This window comes from Nomascus leucogenys, chromosome 10 (genome assembly GCF_006542625.1).
Source record: "Nomascus leucogenys isolate Asia chromosome 10, Asia_NLE_v1, whole genome shotgun sequence".
In the NCBI taxonomy this organism is placed as follows: Eukaryota; Metazoa; Chordata; class Mammalia; order Primates; family Hylobatidae; genus Nomascus; species Nomascus leucogenys.
The window spans coordinates 2494533-2501625 of NC_044390.1; positions in this window are offsets into that span (position 1 = coordinate 2494533).

Below are 7093 nucleotides of genomic sequence, written 5' to 3' on the forward strand. Positions count from 1 at the left end.
GCCACCACGCCCGGCTAACTGTGTGTGTGTCTGTGTGTGTGTAGTAGAGACAGGGTTTTTCACCGTGTTAGCCAGGATGGTCTTGATCTCCTGACCTCATGATCCGTCTGCCTCGGCCTCCCAAAGTGCTGGCGTTACAGGTGTGAGCCACTGCGCCCAGCCTGAGTTGTATCTTTATGGCTTTTGTTTTTTCTTTTTTTTTCTTTTTTTTCTTTTTGAGATACACTTTCACACTGTCACCCAGGCTGGGAGTGCAGTGGCTCAATCTCGGCTCACTGCAAGCCCCACCTCCCGGGTTCAAGCGATTCCCGTGCCTCAGTCTCCCGAATAGCGGAGATTACAGGTGTGCACCACCACGCCCGGCTAATTTTTATATTTTTAGTAGAGACGGGCTTTCACCATGTTGACCATGCTGGTCTCGAACTCCTGACCTCAGGTGATCCGCCAGCCTCGGCCTCCCAAACTGCTGGGATTACAGGTGTGAGCCACCATGCCCAGCTGGCTTTTGTTTTCTCTGTAGGTGCGCAGATAATATTAGTTAAATTGAAAAGCAGGTAGAATGTTGACAAGAGTGGGGAGAGAGAGTGCATTCTGCCTTTGGCTCTGCCTGGAATGTCCTTGTCAGCTACATGTGGATGACTTCCTATCCTCTTCTCAGGGACATTTATTACGGCCACCATTTAAAAATATTTCTATTTACTTATTTATATATTTGCTTATTTTTGTCTTACATTTTTTAAATTTACAAATACAAATTGAAACTATGGCATACAGCGTAATGTTTTGATCTATGTATACACTGTAAAATTATTAAGCTGGGCTAATTAACACATCCACCAGCTCTTAGACATCACTGTTTTGTACTGAAAGCATTTAAAATCTACTCTCATGGGGCGCAGAGGCTCACACCTGTAATCCCAGTACTTTGAGAGGCCGAGGCGTGGGATACTTAAGGTCAGGAGTTTGGGACCAGCCTGCTCAACGTGGCAAAACCTCATCTCTACTAAAAATAAAAAAAAATAACCGGGCATGGTGGCACACCTGTAATTCCAGCTACTTGGGAGGCTGAGGCAGGAGAATAGCTTGAACCCATGAGGCGGAGGTTGCAGTGAGCCGAGATCATGCCACAGCGCTCCAGCCTGGGCAACAGAGCAAGACTCTGTCGCAAAAAAAAAAAAAGAAAAAGAAAAAAAGAAACTGCAATACAGTAGATTTGGAAAAAATGAAAAGTAAAATAAAATGAGCTCCATGGAAAGTTGGAGTAGGATGTTGATGTGACTGTGGTAGGCTGCATCTTTCTTGCTAACAACTCTGGGTGTCATAATGGCTTGAGGAAGAGCTATAGCATGGAGGTGTTGTTCAATGTTCAGATGTCAATGGGCACATCTTCCTAAATAGACACATTTTACCCCTTGTGAGCTAGGCAGGCTTTCAAAATCCATGCCCACGTTCTGTGTCATCCAGCAGTTTGCCATTCATAAAAAACAGCCAGGTGCAGTGGTCCACACCTGTAATCCCAGCACTTTGGGAGTTCAAGGCAGGCAAATTGCTTGAGCTCAGGAGTTTGAGACCAGCCTTGGCAACCTAGCGAGACCCCATCTACAAAAAAATAACGAAAATTAGCTGTGTGTAGTGACATGCACCCACAGTCCCAGCTACTCCAGAGGCTGAGATGGGAGGATCGCTTGAGCCTGGGAGGTCGAGGCTACAGTGAGCCTTGACGCCACCACTGCACTCCAGTCTGGGAGACAGAGGGCAATCCTGTCTCAGAAAAACAAAAACAAAAAACTCCTAAGATGTCAAAATGTAAACCTATATTTGTCTTTGCATCTCACCAAAGAATTCCCCACATATACACAAAATGAAACAATGAAAAGTGGGAGGGGATAGTCTTTGTACAGGTTAAAAACAAATTGTACAGGGCAGGGAGCAGTGGCTCATGCCTGTAATCCCAGCACTTTGGGAGGCCGAGGCGGGCGGATCAAGAGGTCAGGAGTTTGAAACCAGCCTGGCCAACATGGTGAAACCCCATCTCTACTAAAAGTATAAAAATTAGCTGGGAATGGTGGTGGGTGCCTGTAATTCCAGCTGCTCAGGAGGCTGAGGCAGGAGAATTGCTTGAATCCAGAAGGCAGAGGTTGCAGTGAGCTGAGATTGCACCACTGAACTCCAGCCTGGGGGACAGAGCAAGACTCCATCTAAAAAAAAACAAAGCCCCACGCATTTCCTGCCCATAATCCAAAGGTCAGTGTTGCTCCAACCTCAACCTCCCTCCCCGCCATTTCTACCACTTCATCCCCCAGAGAGGAGGGGTTGGGGACTCATCTTCACTCAATGCCAACTCTCAGACACAGCAATGAGGAAACAACCTCACATTTCACTGGCCTGCTATGGGGTTGCAGGGAATTCACTACAGACCTCTGGGCCTCCATCTCTTTGGTAAATGAGGAACCAGTTCAGAACTTGCAAACGGGCAGCCAAAACCAGACCCTCAGATGTGCTTTGGGTCTGTCTGTTTGCATTATGATTTTTGTTTGTTTTGGTTCCTTCATATTGTAGCTCACACAGTGCTTGCTTGCTTTATTTATTTATTTAATTTTTATTGAGATGGGGTCTCACTCTGTTGCTCAGGCTGGAGTGCAGTGGCACAATCTTGGTTCACTGCAGCCTTGACCGCCCAGGCTCAAACAATCCTCCGACCTCAGCCTCCCGTGTAGCTGGGACTACAGGCGTGTGCCGCCACACTGGGCTAAATTCCCACACAGTGTTTTGAAAATTGCAAATTGAATCACAAGCATATAGGGTTTCAAAACTTTTACATAAAGATCTAGATTTCTGTGTTCTTCTGTTTGTTTTTTGAGACAGAGTCACTGTCCTTCAAGTAACTGGAGTGCAGTGGCGCCATCTCGGCTCACTGCAACCTCTGCCTCCCGGGTTTAGGCGATTCTCCTGCCTCAGCCTCCCGAGTAGCTGTGATTGCAGGCATGCACCACCACACCTGGCTAATTTTGTGTTTTTAGTAGAGATGGGGTTTCCCCACGTTGGTCAGGCTGGTCTCGAACTCCCGGTCTCAGATGATCCATCCACCTCAGCCTCCCAAAGTGCTGGGATTACAGGCATGGGCCACCTCACCCGGCCAATGTCAGCTTTTTAAAATTAAAAAAAAAAAAAATGCCTGCATTTGTACTGTTAGCCAATTCCCATAGTGTAAATATTCCATTAGGGCCAATTTCAACATACCAACAGTTTAACAACTGGCTCACCCCTGCCCCCCAAAAATCGTGAATATTTAATGATTGTTTTGGGGTTTTTTTTTATTGCTTTTTTGAGACAGAGTCTGGCTGTATCACCCAGGCTGAAGTGCAGTGGTGTGATCTCGGCTCACTGTAATCTCAGCCTCCCAGTTCAAGTGATTCTCCTGCCTCAGCCTCCTGAGTAGCTGGGATTACAGGCGCCTGCCACCACGCCCGGCTAATTTTTGTATTTCCAGTAGAGACAGGGTTTCACCATGTTTGTTAGGCTGGTCTAGAACTCTTGATCTCAAGTGACCTGCCCGCCTTGGCCTCCCAAAGTGCTGGGATTACAGGCGTGAGCCACTATGCCCGGAACTTTTCTTTTTATTCTTTTTCTTTCTTTTTTTTTTTTGAGATGGAATCTTGCTGTGTGTCACCCAAGCCTGGAGTGTAGTGGTGCCATCTTGGCTCACTGCAACCTCCGCCTCCCGGGTTCAAGCCATTCTCCTGCCTCAGCCTTCTTAGTAGCTGAGACTACAGGCATGTGCCACCACACCGGCTCATTTTTGTATTTTTAGTAGATACGAGGTTTTACCATGTTGGACTGGCTGGCCTTGAACTCCTGACCTCAAGTGATCTGCCTGCAGCGGCCTCTTAGGCAGTGGGATTACGGGCGTGAGCATGACTTGTGGACTCCCCCCATTTAGCCCTCACTGTAACCCCCATGTTATGGATTGAATGTTAGTGTCCCCTGAAGATTCATATGATGAAAACTAATACCCAAAGTCAGAATATTAAGAGGTAGGGTGTCTGTTGAGCAGTCTAGGGATGGATGGATGGATGGACGGATGGATGGATGGACAGACGGAGACATAAAGATAGATAGATAGCTAGTAAATAGGTAGGACTTTTGGGACATGATCAAGTCATGAGGCTTCATCCTTGTGAATGGGATTCATGCCCTTATTTTATTATTATTATTTTTTTTTTTCTTTGAGATGGAGTTTTGCTCTTGTGGTCCAGGCTGGAGTGCAATGGTGCAATCTCGGCTCACTACAACCTCCACCTCCCCAGTTCAAGTGATTCTGCTGCCTCAGCCTCCCATAGCTGGGATTACAGGCACCCACCACCACACCCGGCTAACTGTGCATTTTTAGTTGAGAGGGAGTTTCACTATGTTAGCCAGACTGGTCTCAAACTCCCAACCTGCTGGGATTACAGTGCTCGGCCCAGGCAGGGCTATTTTTAAGACAATTGAGCATGATTTTGGAAGGCTGCACAATTGACATTTTGCCTACTTCCACGTTTCGGTACTTTTCCTGAACAATGTTTCCTCGTTTCCCCGCTCCTAGTAATGGACATTTATGTTGCTCTGATTCTCTGCCACCCCAAGCAGCACCATGAGGAACAGGTCCTATGCAGGACCTTCTGCAGATGCGCCTGTGCCAGTCTGTCTGGCTGGGGCCTGCACACTCCGAGAAAGGACCGTGCACTCTGAGGAAGTACCGTGCAGTCTGAGGAAGGGCTGCACGCTCTTTTTTTTTTTTTTTTTTTTTTTTTTTTTTTTTTTGAGACAGAGTCTTGCTCTGTTGCCCAGGCTGGAGTGCAGTGGCTTGATCTTGGCTCACTTCAACCTCAGCCTCCTGGGTTCAAATGATTCTCCTGCCTCAGCCTCCCGAGTAGCTGGGATTACGGGCACCCCGCCACCGCACCCAGCTCATTTTTGTATTTTTAGTAGAGACGGGGTTTCACCATGTTGGCCAGGCTGGTCTCGAACTCCTGACCTCGTGATCCACCCGCCTCAGCCTCCTAAAGTGCTGGGATTACAGGCGTGGGCCACTGTGCCTGGCCAGGGCTGTGCGCTCTTGTGGAAGTACTGGGCAGCCTGAGGAAGGACCCCACACTCTGAGGAAGGACCGCGCAGTCTGAGGAAGGACCCCACACTCTGAGGAAGGACCGCGCAGTCTGAGGAAGGACCGCGTGCTCTGAGGAAGGACCGCGCACTCTGAGGAAGGACCGCGCACTCTGAGGAAGGACCGCGCACTCTGAGGAAGCCCTGTGCACTCTTGTGGAAGGGTCGCACACTCTGAGGAAGAGCCGCGCACTCTGAGGAAGAGCCGCGCACTCTGAGGAAGGACCTCGCACTCTGGGGAAAAACCGCGCACTCTGAGGAAGTACAGTGCACTCTGAGGAAGGACCGCTCAGTCTGAGGAAGGACGGCGCGCTCTGGGGAAGGACCGCGCGGTCTGAGGAAGGACCCCGCACTCTGAGGAAGGACCCCGCACTCTGAGGAAGGACCCCGCACTCTGAGGAAGGACCCCGCACTCTGAGGAAGTACAGTGCACTCTGAGGAAGGACCCCGCACTCTGAGGAAGGACCCCGCACTCTGAGGAAGGACGGCGCGCTCTGAGGAAGACCCTGCACTCTGAGGAAGCCCTGCGCACTCTGGGAAGGGTCCGCACTGAGGAAGGACCCGCGGCGGTCTGAGGAAGGACCCCGCACTCTGAGGAAGGACCCCGCCTCTGAGGAAGTACAGTGCACTCTGAGGAAGGACCCCGCACTCTGAGGAAGGGCCCGCGCTCTGGGGAAGGGCCGCGCACTCTGAGGAAGGACTGCCAGGTCGTCTCTCTGGAAAGTTTTCTGTTGCCCATGGGGAGAATATTCAAGTTTTGTTTCGGCCTTCCAGAATTTCCCTCCTGTTTGGGGGGATCATCCTCCACTCTGTTATGCAGTCTTGGAGGGACACCACTCGTCATCGGATGTCAAACCAAAGCTCCCCCAGGCTTAGCGGGTGTGGGTGCAGGAGGGTGAGAGTCAGATCTCCATCTCTCTGGTCTCGCCTTGTTCCTAGTCCTTTCCAGGGGTGTTCTTCCGGCATCCTCCAATCCATCCAGGACTGTCCATCTTGAGTGACACAAAAGCAAAGAGTGGGGCAGGACAGCCTGGCCGACTGTCCCTCTGAGACCAGACATGGGGGGTGTGTGTGTTGGAGGGGTCCCCAAAGGGGCATAGAAGTCCCGGGAGGCTTTTCAGAAGAGAAGAGATGGAGCCTGAATGGGCAAAAGCAGCAGCTGTGCTGTTAGGAGCTGGAGTGAATACCGTGAGCCCAGACCCCTGGGATGAGATCCACAGACGTGGCCCAGTGCCTTACTCGTTTGATGCCTCAGTTTCCCCATCTGTACCATGGGGATAACAACAGTGCATGCCTCATCGGTTGGTTATGATGCTAAACAAGCTGGATTTTAAAAAGGTATGGCCCACCAGACTCACTCTGTGTTTGCTGTTATCAGAACCCCGTCCTCAGACCCTGGCCTGACACCACCTCTTACTCCCTCTCATGCCTCTTAGTCACTTCCTGAGAGTCTGCAGCAGACGACACAGCTTCCCCTAGCCCGTCTGCTCCCCCACACAGTGGGCATGGGAACATCCTTAACATGCACCTCAGTGTGAAACCAACGCGCCGAGATCACGCACCAAGTTCCCGTAAGTATTCTGCATTCATTACCTTATTTTTTGTTTTGAGACGAAGTCTCACTCTGTTGCCCAGGCTGGAGTAGGGCAGTGGCGCCATCTCAGCTCACTGCAACCTCCGCCTCCTGGGTTCAAGTGATCCTCCCACCTCAGCCTCCAGAGTGGCTGGGATTACAGGTGTCCACCATCGTGCCTGGCTAATTTTTGTATTTTTAGTGGAGTCGGGGTTTCAGCATGTTAGCCGAGCTGGGCTTGAACTCCTGAGCTCAAGTGATCCACCCACCTGAGCCTCCCAAAGTGCTGCGATTTCAGGTATGAGCCACTGCACCCAGCCTTATTGAATTTCCAAAACAGTCCCTTCCCAGGAGGGGCATTACTACTAGTCCTGT